Raw genomic sequence first — 19148 nt, 5'->3', positions numbered from 1 at the left:
CCTAGAACAGATCTTTTAGAAAAACAGCCAATCTTGATTTAAAAATTGCCAGTGATAGAGAATCCACCGTGATCCTTGGTACATTGTTCCAATGGTTAATTATACTCACTGTTAACAATGTACACCTTATTTCCAGTCTGAATTTGTGTAGCTCCAACCTCCAGCCATTGGATCACGTTATACCTTTCTCTGTTAGACTGAGGAGTCCATTATTAATATTTGTTCCCCATGTAGGTACTTATAGACTGTAATTGCATCACCCCTAACCTTTTTGTAAGCTAAATAGATTGTGTCTATCACTATAAGGCAGCTTTAATTTTTTAATCATTCTTGTGGCTCTTCTCTGAACCCTCTCCAACTTTTCAACTGCCTTCTTGAATTGTGGACACCACAACTGGACACGGTATTCCAGCATCAGTTGCACCAGTGTCAAATATGGAGGTAAAATAACCTTGCTACACCTACTTGAGATTCCCCTGTTCATGCATCCAAAGATCGCATTAGCCCTTTTGGTCACAGCATTGGACTGGGTGCTTGTATTCAGCTGATTATCCAACCTTCTACCCCCCATGTCTTTTTGGAAACTGACTTTTCCAAACTCAGGTCTTGTCTACACTAGAGAGGGTATTGCCATGTAGCTATACCAACTAGCTAGACCATCATTACTATACTGGTAAAAGTTTCCAGGCTACACCTGGCCTCAGGCTGTGGCCTGCCATCATCCATGAGTTCTTAAAGCCCTAAATGAAAGCTGTCCACTCCAACCTCCAACAACACAAACCATCAGTCCTAGGGTCAGTGCTTAAATAAGAGAAGGACCAGAGGCCAGTGCAAGGCACAGTTACAGCCGTTTGAGCACCTTCGCCGCACATTTCCCGACCTTCTGGGATTCTTTCACATTTAAGATTAGCTCTGAATGTTCAGGGTTTCTGATTCTTGTTTAGGGAATAATTGTAACGTCCCTGCGAAAGTGTTCATCCTTAAACCACTAATATGCACTCTCAGCCCTCACTTCCACAGAACACTCCCTCTCCCTGGGAAGGGCTTAAGAGATCGGGTGGGGGCGGTTGGGGCACAGAACAGCCCCCAGTTCAGAGCCCTGCCATAACTGCTATTGTCTGTTATTTGTTCACAGGCGATTTCCATATATTCCTCCTGCCTGAGCAGCGCTCAGGGCCCCCAACCCTCCCATTCCACTGACACAGGGTCCCAGTGGCCCTCCCTGTCTTTCTGTCCATTTCCTTCTCCTTGGTGATTGGGGGAGTGTCACAGGGTCAGTCCAGAATCAGATTCCACACTAGGAGAAAGAGAGCTGCTTGTGCCAGCCAGAGTCATTCATCTGTTTATGCTCCTTCCCCCTGATTCCTTACAGGGCCGTATGGGATGTTAGATAACGAATCCCAGCTGCTGGCTCTGGTGTACAGCAAGACAGGAAGGTGGGACAAGGGCATGGGTGGGAAGGCTATTTAGCATCCAGGGTCACATCCAGTACCCAGAACTACTCCAACCCATGAAGCTCAGCAGTGACCCGACAAGCCACACATCCTCTGTAGAGTCGGAAAGTGCTGGATGTGTGCTCCCTGTGACCCAGCACTGGGTATGTACCAGCTGGGATCCCAGCCACAGACAGGGGCACTGGGAGCAGGGACCCCTCATTAACCAGCTATATCCGCTTCCCGAGTGCGCCAGGCATCACTATTAAATCTGCCCCCAGGGCCACATGCTCTTCCTGTTTACAAGTCCTTCTTTGTAATAAACCTCAGTCCTCCCCTGTACTCCACAATTATAAACAGCCTCTGCGCCATCTCTACAGACTGATGCATGATGAGCGAGTGACTCCTTCTGCCCTGTACCTCTGCTCTAACGTATGGCACAGAGAGGGTCGGTGTAGCTGGATTGGTAACTGGTTAAAAGACAGGAAACAAAGGGTAGCAATAAATGGCCAGTTTTCAGAATAGAGAGAGGTAAATGGTGGTGTCCCCCAGAGGTCTGTACTGGGCCCAGTCCTATTCAACATATTCAAAAATGATCTGGAGAAAGAGGTAAACAGTGAGGTGGCAAAATTTGCAGATGATACAAAACTACTCAAGATAGTTAAGTCCCAGGCAGACTGTGAAGAGCTACAAAAGGATCTCTCAAAATTGGGTGACTGAGCAACAAAATGGCAGATGAAATTCAAAGTTGATAAATGCAAAGTAATACACATTAGAAAACATAATTCCAACTATACATACCAAATGATGCGGTCTAAATTAGCTGTTACCACTCAAGAAAGAGATCTTGGAGTCAGTGTGGATAGTTTTCTGAAAACATCCACTTAATGTGCAGCGGCAGTCAAAAAAGTGAACAGAATGTTGGGCATCATTAAGAAAGATAATAGGACAGAAAATATCCCTATCATATTGCCTCTATATAAATCTATGGTATGCCCACATCTTGAATACTGCATGCAGATGTGGGCGCCCCATCTCAAAAAAGATATATTGGAATAGGAAAAGTTCAGAAAAGGGCAACAAAAATGATAGGGAGCATGGAACAGCTTCCATATGAGAAGAGATTAATAATACTGGGACTTTTCAGCTTGGAAAAGAGACAACTAAGGGGGGATATGATTGAGGTCTATAAAATCATGACTGGTGTGGAGAAAGTAAATAAGGAAGTGTTATTTATGCCATCTCATAACACAAGAACTAGGGGTCACCAAATGAAATTAATAGGCACTGGGTTTAAAACAAACAAAAGGAAGTATTTCTTCATACAACGCACAGGCAATCTTTGGAACTCCTTGCCAGAGGATGTTGTGAAGGCCAAGACTATAGCAGGGGTCAAGAAAGAACTAGATAAGTTCATGGAGAATAGATCCATCAATGGCTATTAGCCAGGATGGTCAGGGATGGTGTCTCTAACATCTGTTTGCCAGAAGCTGGGAATGGACGACAGGGGATGGATCACTTGATGATTACCTGTTCTGTTCATTCCCTCTGGAGCACCTGGCATTGGCTACTGTCGGAAGACAGGATACAGGGCTAGATGGACCTTTGGTCTGATCCAATATGGCCGTTCTCATGTTTTTATGGTGAACACCACCCACCGAATGAGACACTGGGATTTGCAGGGCTGATTCCTTCAACAGACAGAAAAATCATCTGATCAGTGTCAGACACCCAGGCCTGCTCTCCTCAGAGCCATGAGCCAGGTGCATTCAGAACCATTGATTCCAAGGCCAGAAGAAATTATGATGATCATCTAGTCTGACCTCCTCTAGAACACAGGCCCCAAAATAATTCTGAAACCAGATCTGTTACGAAGACATCCAATCTCAATTTAAAAATTGTCAGTGATAGTGAATTGATCACAACCCTTCGTCAACTGATCCAAAGGTTAATTACTCTCACTGTTAAAAATGTACGCCTTATTCCCAGTCTGAATTTGTCTATCTTCAACTCCGAGCCATTGCATCGTGTTAGACCTTTCTCTGTTAGGTTTCAGAGCTCTTTATCAAATATTTGTTCCCATGTAGGTCTTTATAGACTATGATCAAGTCACCACTTTACCTTTTCATTATTAAGCTAAATAGACTGAGCTCCTTGAGTCTATCACTCAAGTGATGTTTTTTAATTCTTTAATCATTCTCGTGGCTCTTTTCTGACCCTCTTTAATTATCAACATGGTACTTGAACCGTGGGCACCAGAACCAGACACAGGATTCCAGCAGCGGTCGCACTCAGTGCCAAATACAGAGGTAACAACTTCTCTACTCCTATTCAACATTCCCTGTTTATTCATCCAAGGATCACATTTGCACTTTTGGCTACAGTGTTGCACTGGGAGCTCATGTTCAGCTGATTAGCCACCATGACCCCCAAGTCTTTTTCAGAGTCACTGCTTCCCAGGATAGAGTCCCCCATCATGTAAGTACAGCGTACATTCTTTGTTCCTAGATGTAAACATTTATATTTAGCCATATTAAAATGTATGTTGTTTCCTTGCACCCAATTTATAAGTGATGCAGATCGCTTTGCATCAGTGACTTGTCCTCTTCATTACTTACCTGCAGCCCCCCTCCATAATTTTTGTGTCATCTGAAAACTTATCAGTGATGATTTTATATTTTCTTCCAGGTCATTGATAAAAATGTTAAATAGTGTAGGGCCAAGAACCCATCACTGTGGGACACCAATGGAAACACACCCACTCAAGAATGATTCCCCTTGTACAACTACATTTTGAGACCTATCAATTAGCCAGTTTTTAATCCATTTAATGTACGCCATGTTAATTTTACATTGTTCTAGTTCTTCAAACAAAATGTCGTGTGGTACCAAACCAAATGCCTTAAAGAAGTCTAAGCATGTTATATCAACACTATTATCTTTATCAACCAGACTTTTAATTTTATAAAAAAAGGTATCAAGTTACTTTGACAGGATCTATTTTCCTATAAACACATGATGATTTGCATTAATTACATTACTCTACTTTAATTCTTGATTGAGTGCCATATCAGCTGCTCCATTATCTTGCCCAGGATCAATGTCAGATTAACAGGCCTATAATTAACAAACTCATCTCATTTACCCTTTTTAAAAATTGGACAATATTAGCTTTCTTCTAGTCTTCTGGAACTTCCCCTGTACTCCAAGACTTATTGAAAATCAACATTAATGGTCCTGCGTGCTCCTCAGCCAGCTCTTTTAAAACTCTTGGATGCAAGATATGTGGATGTGCTAATTTAAAAATGTCTAACTTTGGTAGTTTCTGTTTAACATGCTCCAGAGATACTAGTGAAATGGGAAGAGTGTTATCACCATATGAGGAGAGTATTTCATCTGTTTTTCTCTAAATACCGAGCAAATATTTATTGAATACTTCTGCCTGTTCTGCATTATTGATAATTCTACAGTAGAACCTCAGAGTTACAAACAAACCAGTCAATCACACCCCTCATTTGGAACTGGAAGTACACAATAAGGCAGCAGCAGATATAAAAAAAAGCAAATACAGTATTGTGTTAAATGTAAACTACAAAAAAAAGGGGGGAAATCAATATTTTTCTTCTGCACAGTAAAGTTTCAAAGCTGTATTAAGTCAATGTTCAGTTGTAAACTTTTGAAAGAACCATAATGTTTTGTTCAGAGTTACAAAGAACCTCCATTCCTGAGGTGTTCATAATTCTGAGGTTCTACTGTACTATGTCCATCCAGTAATGGATTGATACTATTGTCAGGATTCTTTTTGTTCCTAATATGTTTTAAAATCTCCTTATTGTCCTTAACTCCGCTGGCCATATGTCACGGAGTGTGGGGGGACACAAGGCCCTGCACCCCCAGCTTCCTGTGATTCACCATGACTCTCAGCCAGCCAGTAAAGCAGAAGGTTTATTTAGACGACAGGAATACAGTCCAAGACAGGTCTTGCAGGCACAGACAACAGGACTGCCCCCCCAATTAGGTGCATCTTGGGGTCCCAGGGGCACCACAGCCCCCTGGGGGGAAGGCCAGAGCCCCGTCTTCCTACCAGCCATTCCACCAGCCAGCTCCTGAAACTCTCTCCCCAGCCTTTGTTCAGTTTCCCGGGCCAAGGTGTCACCTGGCCTCTAACCCCTTCCTGGGTTCTCATGTTACATGCTCAGGTATTCTCCCTCAAGGCCAGTCTCCCATCCCCCAATGCAGACCATCCTAGCCACACTCCCCTGCCTTCCCAGCCAACACTCCCCACTCAGCATTCAAAGACCACATTAAGAACAGTCCCAGTTCGTCACACCATAGATTTCTCCTTGTGTCCATTGACTTCCCTTATCAATTTTCTACAATTCCTAACTTCTGATTTATATTCATTACTATCAGCTTTCCCTTTCTTCTATTTGTTATGGGTTTGTTTTTGTCTTTTTATAGCTGCCTTCACTTACCCTCTAAACCAGGTCATTTTTTTAAAACCAGTATGGCCTTCTTCCTCAATTTTGGCTCAATTTTACTTGGTTTTGTTGTTGTTTTGTTTTCCTAAAAACAGACAGCTTTCTAGAGACAAGGAAACTTTGGGCTGCATTTTGCAGATATTTTATAGAAAGGTTTAAGAAAATGATCTGGATCTGAATCTTGTGGCTTAGGTTCCTTTCTACTAAATACCCCAGGAAATCACAGCTGTGTACAGCATTGTTTGCTTCTGTGTTGCAACTCTAGTGAATTTATCGCAGGTTTCATGATTTGTGGTGTATTCCTTAAAGCACTGGCTGCAGGAATCAGGAAATGGGATGACAACCACTAGCTCTTATTCTGCCTTTGTCTGCTAGAGGAAAGAGCCATTTATACTCAGAAATCCTCTCCCTGGGTAGGTACTTGCAGACATGATCAAGTTACCGCTGAACTTTCTCTTGGATAAATTAATAGATAGAGATTCTTTTATCTCTCCCTATGTCTTCATTGTAAAGTTAACTCAGGTGATCAGCAGCCAGGTGAGTCTAGAGGGTATGAGCAGTCACTCTGCAAAGCCCTACCTGATTTACTGGGTCCTAACTGATGCTGCACTCCACCACATGTGTTGCTAGGACTGATGGGGAATACCCCATGGTTCTCTGTGCTGCAGTAAGAAGAACCACTGATTCTTTCCCAGTGAGTTAGGGGAGAGCTAGTCCATCCTCCTGGGCACACACCGGGAATTGTGGGAAGGCACTGGAGGACTATCAGTACTCCAGTGATTTAGGCTTGTCTACCCAAGTACAGTTGTGCTGACCAATTTCCCCACATAGATGAGGCTTTAACTGGTTGTTAAAGTAGGGTCAAGTAGGGGTGTTATCAGCCTGAGTGAAAGTAGAACTCAAGCTCTAACTGCCATGCCCAGGTTGCCTGGATTGAACAAACGACCAAACTCAGGTGAGAGGTTTGTGTGTGGGGATGTGAAAAGGAGGAGTGTTGTGCTGAAGAGGGACTGTCTCTGGCCCAACAAGGGATAAGATGTTACTAAAACCCTTTTTTACTGGTACAACATTAAACAATGAAGTGTGGACAGACAGAAGTGCCATCGAGTTGAGCGTTAGGCATCACTTTGCCCAGTCAATTAAACAGCAAAGGAAGAAAGACAGGAAAGAAGAAATCAGGTGGGGAAGGAAACATGACACATGGAGGGATGACAGCAATAGACCAAGTCTCACAGCCCATGTGGTGTTCAGGATTCAGCCAGTGCTAGTAGAGGTGGAGATGTCACCTGGGTCTCTCTGTTCCGATCTGAATGGGTCCTCTCTTAGGATAAGGATGACAAATGGCCCATGGTATCATGGTGGATCCCAGGATACAGTGGTGGTGGCAGCCATGATGATAACAGTCACTCCATCCATCTTCACTCCAAAGACTCTTTTTAAGGATCCCAAAAGGGAGCAATAGACAGAATAGACTATCTGTGAGGGACCAGGCAGTCTGGCCTAGTAGTCATAGCTGGGCTGAGGTCCTGCCCACTAGGGACAGGCATCACTGTGCAGGAGTTGGAGGGATCGCAAAGCCAGGTCCCATAAACCAGAGTCAAAATCAGGCCAGGGTCAAAGACCAGAGGCAGTACCGGGCTAGAATCAGGAGGCAGAAGTTGGGGTCAGGCTGGATTCAGAGACAAGGCAAGGTCCATGAAATTGCCCCCAACAACTTCTTAGGCCAACCCCAGGGGTTAAGTAGGGACACTTGGCCAATTGGAGGGCCACAGGGTACTGTCAATCTGGGTCTTGCGGGTGGTACCTTTTGTGGTGCCTACTCTCCACAGTGCTCCCTAGCTATACTTCTTTACAGCCTCTTGGTGGTACAACTACCCAAAGCTCTGTAGTCCGGGCTTCTAAACCCCAGGTCCTTGGCTAATACCTCATTCTTTTATCCACCAGTTAGGCCTAATCGCCAACTAGAGCTGGGGAATATTATTTATTTATTTCTGTGAATAGTATTCCTGAAAAATGCATTTTTTGCTCAAATTAAACTATTTGTGAATTTGGGTCCAATTTGGTGAAGACTTTTGGCCCAATGACAATGGAGGAAAATATATTTTGGAAAAGTTGGAACATTTTGGTGTGATATTTTTGAAACAAAATGTTTCAAATTTTCATTTCAGAGAGCACTGACAGTGTGGTCTGGGTGTGACTGGAGTGCCCGGGTGCACTGACAGCGTGGCTTGCGTGTGGTTGGAGTGTCTGAGTACACTACAGTGTTCTCAGAGTGTGACTGGACTGTCCGAGTGTAATAACAACCTTGTTGGGGTGTGACTGGACTGTCAGAGAGCACTGACAGTGGGCTGTGTGTGATTGGAGTGTCCAAGTGCACTGACAGCATTATGGGGTATGATTGGACTGTCAGAGAACACTGACAGTGTTGTGGGGTGTGACTGGACTGTCAGAGAGTGCTTAAAGTGTAGTTGGGGTCTGTGTGTTGTCAGGTGAGACTGGAGTGTTGAAATGCACTCTCAGCATTGTTGGGGTGTGACTGGAGTGTCAAAGAGCACTGACCATGTTGTTGGGTGTGACTGGAGTATGGGCAGCATTCACGGTGTGGTCTGGGTGTGAGTGGACTGTCACAGAGCACTGACAGTGTTGTCGTGGTGTGACTGGAATATTAGAGAACACTGACAGCGTTCTTGGAGTGTGACCAAGTTGTCAGAGACCACTAACAGTGTTGGCGAGTATGACTGGAATGTCACAGAGTACTGACAGTGCTGTTGGGGCATTCCTGGAGTGTCAGAGAGCACAGACAGTGTTGTCTGGTGTGACTGGAGTGTCAGAGAGCACAGACAGTGTTGTCTGGTGTGACTGGAGTGTCAGAGAGCACAGACAGTGTTGTCTGGTGTGACTGGAGTGTGGGCAGCACTGACAATGTGGTTGGGTGTGACTGGAGTGTGGGAGTGCACTGACAGTTTTGTTGGGCGTGAGCAGCATTGACAGTGGGGTTTGGATGTGAAGGCGGCAAAGAAGAAGGAGACTTTTCCTTCCCTCAAGATTTCCCTGCTGTTAGGGGTGCAGCTGGGGGCAAGTTCTGATGCCACCTGTACTGTCACTCCACATAGCCTTCAATGGTGTTTTTATTTACTTGGCACCAGTCGCCCTAGTATCTGGGCAGGACGGGCCCCGATTCAGAAAAGCATTGTACTAGGTGCTTAGCTTGCATCTGAAGAAGTGAGGTTCTTACCCACGAAAGCTTATGCTCCCAGTACTTCTGTTAGTCTCAAAGGTGCCACAGGACCCTCTGTTGCCTTTTAGCTGTAAGCAGACATGTTACGTTCTTTAGGGATGGACTGAAGCACGTGTTCATGAATTTGGGTCTACGTGAACAGGGCCTAGCTCCAGGAGAGAGGCTGCTGCCTGCCCCAGAGGCCTAGTTAAGGCTACCTCTGCAGCAAGGCTCAGACGGAGCTGGAGGCTCAGCAGAACCCGCACTAGAGAGAGCCAGCCGGGGAGGCCTCCAGCTGTTCCCAGCACTGACAGGTGGCAACAGGACAGAGAAGAATCTGCACAGCAGGACTCTGATCTCAGCACTGATAGCAAGTGTCTCAGCCCTGCCATGGGAACAGGTCCAGCCCTAGATGAATCCCCGGACACACTGAAATCCAGCTGATCAAGTGACGCTTCATGGATATGAGCTGGTTGTTTCTGAGCTGAGTGTGTCTGCACTGATGGTCATACCAGCTTCACGACAGCAATTTAAACCTTCATTTGAGTTAAAATGGTGCAGTCTTTGGATGTAGACAATGTCTTCCGGGCACAGACGTGTCTTTCAGCACCAAAGGTTAATATGTGTCTATTTAAGAGCAACTTAAACCAAGCAACTAAGCGCTCTCCTTTTATAGTAGATCCTGGCTTTCAAATCACCCCTTTTAGTCCTGTTATGACAGTTATGAACAGGGAGGGCAGAGACCAAATCTAAAATTGCTCTGAAATGAGAAGACATGAGGCAAGTCCCTCAGGCTGTCCAGGAGTCTTTGCTCAGTGAAGGCAGAACTGCTCACTGACTGCAGAGCTTTTATTCAAAAAGGAACACACACACACAAAACCAGAGGAAATCAATTTTGCAAGCTACCCCCTGCCTGAGGATTCTGCATCTGCTCAACAACAAGGTGCAGCCGGCTGCAGGATCAAACCAGCAACAGAAACCACTCTAGAAGAAGCCAAGGAATAATACATTCCAGCTGGCTGAATAGTGGGGTGGGGTAGTCACAGACCTGTTTGCTCAGTCCCGTGAGGGATTTGCTCACTGAATATCATCAGACCCCTTTTGGGTTGCTTTCTGTGAACATTCTGTTTGCACAGATATCTGGCAAGGACCTTTCATTTCTGAATGAGCAGATGTGTGTGCAAATGAGCGTGTTTATGTGTGAACTGGTATACTTGTGCTGGGAGGCATTCCTGGCCACCCTTACTCTCCTCCCCCCCACCCCCACTTCCTTGGGGGGAGTGGGATAAGAGGAAAGGGAATGTAAAATCTATTAGAAAGCAAATACATACTTGTTCTCTGTCCACCAGCAAGGAAGGAACCCAGCTATTTTAAAATCTGGGGTCCTCATATAGAGCGAAATATAAAACTATTTTTTGTGCAAAAGAGATCAGGAAAAGATCCAAACTGTCCTAACATTTTCTAAATATATTTCTAAAGCTTGTGTACTATGACAAAAATGGATCAGCAAACATTTTTGTGAATGAGACTGCCAAGTTTGTTGATTATTCTCTCATTCAAATGAGTTTACTGTTTCCAAATTGCAGAAACACCACCATGTGACTTAGGTAATCAATCCCACACCCAGAGTAACAAATGGCAAAGAGTCAAAGAGAACAGTTCATGACTCTCCGAAAATGGAGCAGTTCAGCTCTTCGGCAGAGGATTGCGAGGAGCGAGCAAACCCCTCAGAAATCGGAGTCAGCTCATGAACAGTTGGAGAACAAAACAGGGAGGATATGTTTGCGACGAATAATTCAGAGATTGATAGCGTCTAAGGACAGAAGTGACCATTAGATCACCTAGCTCTGCATAACACAGAGCAGAGAACCTCACCCCAGAATCCCTGCATTGGCCCCCTCACTTCTGGGTGAGCTAGAGAATATTTTTTAGAAAGAGACGTACAATCTTGATTGAAAGACTCCAAGTGATGGGGGATCCACAGTGTCACAGGGTGAGCTCTTCCAATGGGTAGTTCCCCTCACTGTTAAAAATGTGCACCTTTTTTCCGTTTGCTAGGAATTGCAAAAAGACAGTGGCTAATGGGTCAGCAGCTAATGGCTGGGTGCAGCCAAACTGCATTCACTGCAGGACCCGAGAAAGGCATGGGGAGGGGGGAGTAGTTCTAAGCCACTTTTCCACTCCCTGGGCCTGGTCCCAGCCCAGACTGATTTGGTTAAGATGGCAAAGCTGCTCTGAGCAAGCCACTAAGGGCCTCTCCACTGGCCAGGGATGACTGAAGCAAGTTAATGCTCAGAACATGAGACCTAATTAATTTTTGTAAGTTACAGATGACCATAAATGGAAGGAAGGAGCTCTTCAAGTTGGTTTGCCATTATTGGCAAAAAAAGAAGCAGTTCAGTGGTATTGATTATTGGTTTTGTTTATTGTGCCAAGAGTTGTGAGGAGACAAATGGTTAAAACATCAGCATCCAGCCAGAAATTTCTGGAGTCCATCCACAAACAGTTTGCACATGGTTACATAACATACATTAATTCATTTTGTAATGCGAAGTCCCAAAGTAATTTATTACAAAATCCTTATTTTTACGTTGAGCTTGATCATTTTCAGGCATCAATGGGGAGACAAAGAGTACTGACTAGTAGCTGAACCTTTGGAGAAAACCATCTCAGAGGACCTAGTTAAACACAACCCTTGGTGGCACCTTAGATCCAATAAGAAGTGCACCTATAAACTGAATTTGGCAAAGTTGGAGAGGAAGAGCATTGAGCATCAGGAAAAAGTTGAAGATACCGGGACAAGTGCCAGTTGTGGGCGAGACTCAGCTCATACTGGGTCCCATGGCATGAATTTTGAGAACACCTGCTTCCTCCGCAATAAGCTTGAAGGCATCTATAATGAAACTGCTGTCATACACTGTTCAGTGGAGTTTCTCCTTAGTTCCCATGAGGAGGCAGACACTAAAATTATTTGCATGCCATCAGTGCACACAGAGGGGAGCTACTAACCTCTGGATTTTTGCACAAGACACAGGTGTTCTATAGCTCTCTGTGAGATGCTACCCAAGACTTCTGCACAATTCTGCTTTTGTGCCTACTGCTGGGGAACAGAATTGCTGTATATCCCTCCGAAACGTGTTCCTATCACTTAGGACATTAAAAGCCACCGCACTGCCAGGTTCCCATGTTTTTTTCAGGATGTCACACCACTGGAAGGCTGGCTGGAAAGACCAAATTATCTTACTGAAAGGCATTTGATTCAGCCTCCAAAGTCTCTCTCCTTGCTCTGAAGGACAATCATGGATGAGATCATAAATGCACTGGAGGCATTCTTATGGCGAGTTTACCATTTGAAGTTCAACAGTACGACACTTGCAAAGCTACACAGGTGGATGTTTTCCAAGAAACAGACAAATGGAAAAGAATTGCCACTGACAAGGGGTGCATTTATACCTGGCTTCCTAGTCAGCTGCTCTAGCAGTGATGGCAGCCTTCTGCTGCTGCTGGATAGCCCAGACAGGAGCACCTGGAGGGCAGGGCCTCAACGCGTGGGCACATTCTGCGCTCAGCTCCTCACAGCACACATCAGCGCTGAGACCAGGGCCGGCTCTAGGATTTTTGCCGCCCAAAGCAAAAACAATTTTGGCCGCCCCCCCTTCTTTAATTACCCCACCCCCGGCCCCGCCTCAACTCCGCCCCTTCCCCAAATCCCCAGCCCTGCCTCCTCCCCCCAGGCTCTCAAGCCTAGGAGGGAGGGAGGGGGAGAAGCGGCGCCCGCGCCACGGCCACTCGGAGTCTCCCCCCCACCCAGGTTTGAGAGCCTGGGAGAGAGGGGGAGACTCCGAGTGGTCGCGGCTCGGGCGCCGCTTCTCCCCCTCCCTCCCAGGCTCTCAAGCGTGGGACGGAGGGGGAGCAGCAGCGCGCGAAACAGCCGCTCGGGATCTCCCCCTCCCTCCCAGGTTTGAGAGCCTGGGAGGGAGGGCGAGTAGCGGCACGCGAATCAGCTGTTTCACGCGCCGTGGCAGCAGCAGCGGAGGTGAGCTAGGGCGGCCGGGGCACATTTTTAGGGGCGGCATTTTGGCACCGGCCATGCCGCCCCTAAAAATGTGCTGCCCCAAGCACCAGCTTGTTTTGCTGGTGCCTAGAGCCGGCCCTGGCTGAGACCCTGCTTCCCCTGTGCGCACGGGTCTCCACTGGGAGAGCTGGAAGCCAGGCAGAGTTCCATCAGGGATGGGGGGGGAGGGGGTGGGTTCGGGGGGTGTCCAGCTCAGAGGGGCTGGGCTCGGAGCTGGGGGTCAGGGCTGCGGGGGGATGGAGTCGGGGGGGGTGCCTGGCTCAGAGGGGCTGGGCTCGGAGCTGGGGGTCAGGGCTGTGGGGGGGATGGGGCCAGGGGGGTGTCCAGCTCAGAGGGGCTGGGCTCAGAGCTGGGGGTCAGGGCTGGGGGAGGGGGATGGGGTCGGGGGGATGTCTGGTTCAGAGGGGCTGGGCTCGGAGCTGGGGGTCGGGGGTGCCCGGCTCAGAGAGGCTTACCATGCCGCTTACCCCTCTCCCAGAGCCTCAGCAAGCCATGTCCAGGAGCTCCTGCCGCTCGGCCTGCCGGAGCTCGCAGCTCCGCCCCCTTACCACGCGGCTCTGAGCGGGAGGACCTAAGGCCCCGCCCGAGCCACGCCACTGCAGCGCTGTCCAGAGCCACTCCTGGACGCGGCATGCTGAGGCACCAGGAGATGGGGGTTTTCCCGTCACTTCTGGCAGAACCACTGAACAGGCACCCAGGGCCCGATTTTTACAGGTGTTTCGGTGCCTGTCTGCATCTTCAGGTGCCCAAATGACCTCTGGGAATTTGGCCCCCAAGGTACATCTACACTGCAATTAACAACCCATGGCTGGCCTGTGCCAGCTGACTCGGGCTAAGGGGCTGTTCAATTGCAGTGTAGATGTTTGGGGTCAGACTAGAGTTCAGCTCTAGGACCCTGCCGGGGGGGGGGGGGGGGGGGAGTGTCCTGGAGTACAGGCTGCAGCCCTAACTGGAACATCTACACCACAATTAAACAGCCCCTTCACCCAAGTCAGCTGGCCCAGTCTATTAGCCAGATATGTACCATATTGGCAGGGCTGGATTTACACCTTATGCACCCCAAGGCACAGCATCTTCAGTGCCTCCCCCCCCCCTGCCTACAGCTGACTTTTGTGTCTTCTGTAAAAAATGAAAGGAAAAGAAATATAAACACAGCCAACCTGGGAAGGCACGAGACCCTCAGCCATGCACAGCACTCCCAGCCCGAGTCGGAGCGCAACCCACCCACCCCAGGCAAGGCGCAAGAGGGGGACTGTACCTCTCCCCACAGCGAATGATCCTCGGGTGTCTTCTGTCCCTCCTGCAGCCCGGCGCGGCAGCCGTGCCCCAACTCTGCACATGCAAGTGAATGGTGTTCCGGCCACACCTCTCCCCTTCCCTCCCCGGCACAGGGCGGAGGCAGTGGGGCGGTCAAGATTGGGAAGGTGTTGTAATGCTCCCTGCACCTTCAGCAGCCGCCCCGCCCGGCCATGGCTCACAGCGCCCTGAGGTGGGCTGGCTCAGACACTTACCCTGTTCCAGTCCCAAATGCTGGACGGACATAGAGTTTCCAGGTGTCCGGTTTTCGACAGGAATGCCCGGTTGAAAAGGGACCCTGGAGGCTCCGGTTGGCACAGCCAACCGGGCCGTTAAAAGTCCGGTCAGCAGCACAGCAGGGACCAGGGCTAAGGAAGGCTCCCTATCTGCCCTAGCTCTGCACTGCTCCCGGTGGTGGCCTCCAGATCCCTGCGGCCACTAAGTACCTGGGCAGCTAGGGAGGCTTTGAATGCTGCCCCCACCCCTAGTGCCGGCTCCACATCTCCCATTGGCCAGGAACTGCAACCAATGGGAGCTGCGGGGGTGGCGCCTGTGGGGGCAGGGGCAGCGAGCACCACACAGAGCCGCCTGGCCACGCCTCTACCTAGGAGCTGCAAGGACCTGGCTGCCGCTTCCTAGGAGCCGCAGTAAGCGCTGCTGGGACTCTGCACCTCGCACCCTGTCCTGCACCCCAACCCCCTGACCCAGCCCGGAGTCCCCTCCCACACCGAAACTCCCTCCCAGAGCCCTCATTCCCCCCAACACCCCAACACACTGCCCCAGCCCTGAGCCCCCTCCTGTACTTCAAACCCCACATCCCCAGCCCCACCCCAGAGCCCACACCCCCAGCCGGAGCCCTCACCCCCCCCACACACCCCAACCCCCTCCCCCAGCCCAGAGCCCCCTCCTGCACCCCAAACCCCGCATCCCTGGTCTCACCCCAGAGCTGCACTCCCAGCTGGTGTCCTCACCCCTCCTGCCCCCCAACTCCCTGCCCCGTCCCGGTGAAAGTGAGTGAGGATGGGGGAGAGCGAGTGACGGAGGGAGGGGGGATGGAGCAAGCAGGGGCGGGGCCTTGGAGAAGGGACGGAGAGCAGGGCCTCAGGGAAGGAGGGGGCGGGGCAGGGGTGTTTGGTTTTGTGTGATTAGAAAGTTGGCCCGTGCCAGGAGGCCGCCTGCCCACAAGGGAGCTGTATGTAGTCACTTTTTAACTTTTAACCCACTTTTAACTTTTAGGCACCCCTAGAATGCCGGCACCCCAAGGCATGGGCCTACTGTGCCTAATTGGAAATCCTGCCCTGCATATTCATTTATATATGAGGAACTGGGGGGTCAGTGATTTGGCCAAAGTCGGAGCGAGCGACAGAAGCAGGATTGGGAGCCCTGGCAGTAGCGTGTAAGCTGTGTGGTCTCATATAGACTGTCTTACTTCCCTTCATATCTCTCGCCCAGGCCCTCTCGGCTGGCACAGACGGCTTCTCTGGGTGCAGGCACTCAGCAGCAGCAAAGTCCACGGGTCAGGGCAGCAGAGCCCTCGTCCAGACGAGGGGACACAAGTGGTGAGCAAAAGTGACAGTGGTCAGGCAGGGGCACAGTTACAGATAAAATGCCACACCACTGCTGGTTTTTGCCAGTTAGGGCTCGCTAGCAACATTGGAAATGCAGCAGTGCAGGGAGCTGATTGCAACGGGCTGGGACCCCCCTGGAAGGGAGAACAGAGGAGGACATGCCCTGGGAAACTGGCATTCTCTAGGGCACTGCCACGTTTTCCAGCCAATTCAAAGCTGCCCTGGCTGATATCCTTGGCTATTCTACAGAGCATAGTCCACAAACCCTCCTCCCTGGGGAAAGCCACAGGTGGGTTTCAAAAGAGTTACACCTGGGATGAAATTGGTCCAATAGTAACTTTCCTTAGAAAGGAGCCCAGGTGATCAATTGCTTTGGCATCAGGCAAGTCTGCTCCCTAACTGTGCCAGCAGGAAAGGCCTGGCCTCGGGGCATCCTTTCCATCACGACAGACAACAGTCACTGTGCATAGAACATGCTCGTGAATAATGCTGACTGTGGTGGCTCCCGGCGAAAGGGGGCCTGGCGTGTCAAGGTATCTGATCGGCCAGCCTGCGCAGGCCGCTCAGAGGTGAGCAGTGACGCACCGTTATCCAACACACCCTGGATCATGGAGCCTCTGGCCAGGCCAAAGGATTTTCCAAAATCTCATGAATACGTTAAAGGTTTGTATCCACCTGTATGTGACATCTGTCTTATGGAAGACATACAGGTGGTGCTCTCTAAAGCACTTGGGAAACACTTACTGGCCCACTTCCAATGCTAAGCCAGTGAGAATGGGGACAGAACACGACTGCTGGGGGACCCCGAGAGTGGTGGTTATAATGCTAGAGTTCCATGCACCTGCGATAATGCTGGCTGCACAATGCTTGCTTGTTTTTTCCCAGTTGATGCTACCAAAGCACTTGTCCAAACCTAACACAATGGCTGTGAAGGAACAGAACAGAGCCAGAGTTCCTGGAAACCTTGCTTTGGGCTGACAGCCTGGGCTCAACACCTCTCATACTGACTCCTTTGTGAGTGACTGGGTGGAAACAAGCTAGATCTGCTGCTTCAGCCGAACCTCCTACATCAGCTGTGTGAGTAAGGCCCAGCCCCACGCCCATGACGCAAACGAGGCTCGGGTTATTTCTGAGACCCACCACACTAGTGAAAGGAGGGGCAGGGAAGCAGAGTGCCTAAAAATAGGAATCATGGTTCGCCGATAACGACATGAAGCGATGAAAATGCTCTCCAGCCTTAGCCATTCTGGTGGGGGGACAGAGCACCAGTGGGTGTTATTGCAGTGGGGAAGAGGTAGAAGTCGAGCAAAGTGAATGCCTTTTCCTGCGCAAACACACAAAGCCCATGTGCAGATGTCTGTCGGCATTCTGCATTTCATCAGCTAGGCGTACAGAGCCTGAGTGAGCCTCACACACCAGCCTATGCCGCAGTCCTGCATCCCAGAACCATTAAATGGGGGAGGGGTTGAACCTTTGGCTAAGAAGGGGCAAATAGCACCAATTTCATTGCCTGTAGCAAAGTGGCTGCTGCTCAGAGATGCAGTCTGCCATGGATAGCAGAAATACCAGCCAGCCGGTGTCTCAGTGGACTGCCACTGAGAAGGAAAATCCAGGTTCATCTGATCAATTTCCAACATCCCCAGCTCTTTGTGTCTCTGAGCTCTGCAAGGGCGGAGGCTGAGAGCAGAGTGTGCAGGACACCCATGCACAGAGAAGTTTGACAGAGCCATGTTTATAATCCCATGGAGTGGCACTGTGAAAACACCAGCCAATACAATAGAAAGAGAAAGCAAAATTCTGCTGTGGGCTATTTCCGAATCATCTTGTGCCCCTGTGTGTTGTTGCAAAAGCAGCTTGCTCTTGGAGAGAGGCAATTCCCTTCAATCCTTGTGAGGCAATGGTGCCGCAGTTCCTCCAAACTTCACCTACCGAACCCTTGAATGTGTCAACATAATTTCCCAGCCCTAAGCCTATGCTGCTGCCTGGATCTACACTGCCTCCCTCCCAGCCCTGAAACCCAGCCATACACCACTCCTGTCTCCTCCGGCTAGACGCAAAGGATAGAGAAAGCCGCCTGGGTACCATGCCAGTCCCCATCTATGTAATTAACATGCAACCGACACAGCGCCCCGTCTCCGCAGGGACCTCTCCCACCAGCCCCACCGGCCTGCTAGGAAGGATTCAGAAATCACTTACGTGGTGGAAAACGCTGCTGTTCTCCCTGCAAGGATTCTGCCTGTAAATGCTCTGCTGGGGTGAAGGCAGGCGGGCTGGTTAAGACTGGTTACCTAGGTGATGTATTCCAGGGCTGTGGGAAGAATTCGAAAGCTTCAAGGAGCAGCCTGGCGCTTTAAGAGCACAGCTGCTCACAGCCCCTGCTGGCTCCCTGCCAGCTGAGGACCTGAAGCATGAGGCCCTTGAGAGCCCCAAACAGCTGTCGCTCCCAGATGTGACTGGTCTCCTGCATCATTCAGGGGCAGGTGCTAGGGGCTTGGTCTTCACAGTGACCCCAAGGCTGTCCCCAGGGCTGGACGCTGCCTCTTGCCCTTCCCTGCAGGGTTCTGGTAGCTCTGACTGACGACCGGGCAGCTCCCACCAGGAGGGCCAGGTACAAAGGGCCACTCTCGTCCCTGTGCACCCCTGGCACAGGCGAGTGCAGCCTGCCCTCTCCTGGACAGGGTTGGGCAGGAGCTGGGCCATGGCACTGCAGGGCAGGGCTCGTCCTACACCTCCTGAATGGCAATGCCATGCGCCCGCTCAGCCTGCATCCAGGGAGGCTGTGGGTGGCATCATGCTTCCAGAGGGTGGCAATATGAGCCCTCACTGCCCGGCAGCACCAACCCGGGGCCTTCACTGTGCCCTCTGGCCCTTTGTGATTATGCTGCTCCATGGTCCCCTTCTCTTCCCCCGACCTCACAAAGGGCCTCAGCACGGGAGCAGCCCCACTCACTGGCTGCTGGTAGCTGAGTGCACAATCCACTGCCTTGCTGAACTGGGGTCCCGCTGCAGTGCAGCTCCCCGGGGAGCTGACTGTGCACCTGGGGCCCCACGGAGATGGGCCTCGTTGGTCCTGGGATG

General features: G+C 49.8%; 1 protein-coding gene across 2 annotated transcripts in view; it reads right to left on the bottom strand.

Annotated features, from left to right (window-relative positions):
* Positions 1 to 18814, bottom strand: part of CALY (calcyon neuron specific vesicular protein) — a 44749-nt gene extending 25935 nt beyond the window's left edge. Inside the window, exon 1 of one of the 2 annotated variants that reach the window (XM_005310798.5) lies at positions 18267 to 18814. The gene's annotated coding sequence lies outside the window, so the exon portion shown is untranslated. The remainder of the gene's footprint in view (positions 1 to 18266) is intronic. The other variant, XM_005310799.5, reaches the window with a different exon arrangement.
* Positions 18815 to 19148: the final 334 nt, after the last annotated feature.

Source organism: Chrysemys picta, chromosome 7, assembly GCF_011386835.1.
Source record: "Chrysemys picta bellii isolate R12L10 chromosome 7, ASM1138683v2, whole genome shotgun sequence".
NCBI classification, from domain to species: Eukaryota; Metazoa; Chordata; order Testudines; family Emydidae; genus Chrysemys; species Chrysemys picta.
The sequence above is the reverse complement of the archived record's forward strand: the minus strand, read 5'-3'. Positions and strand labels throughout refer to the sequence as shown.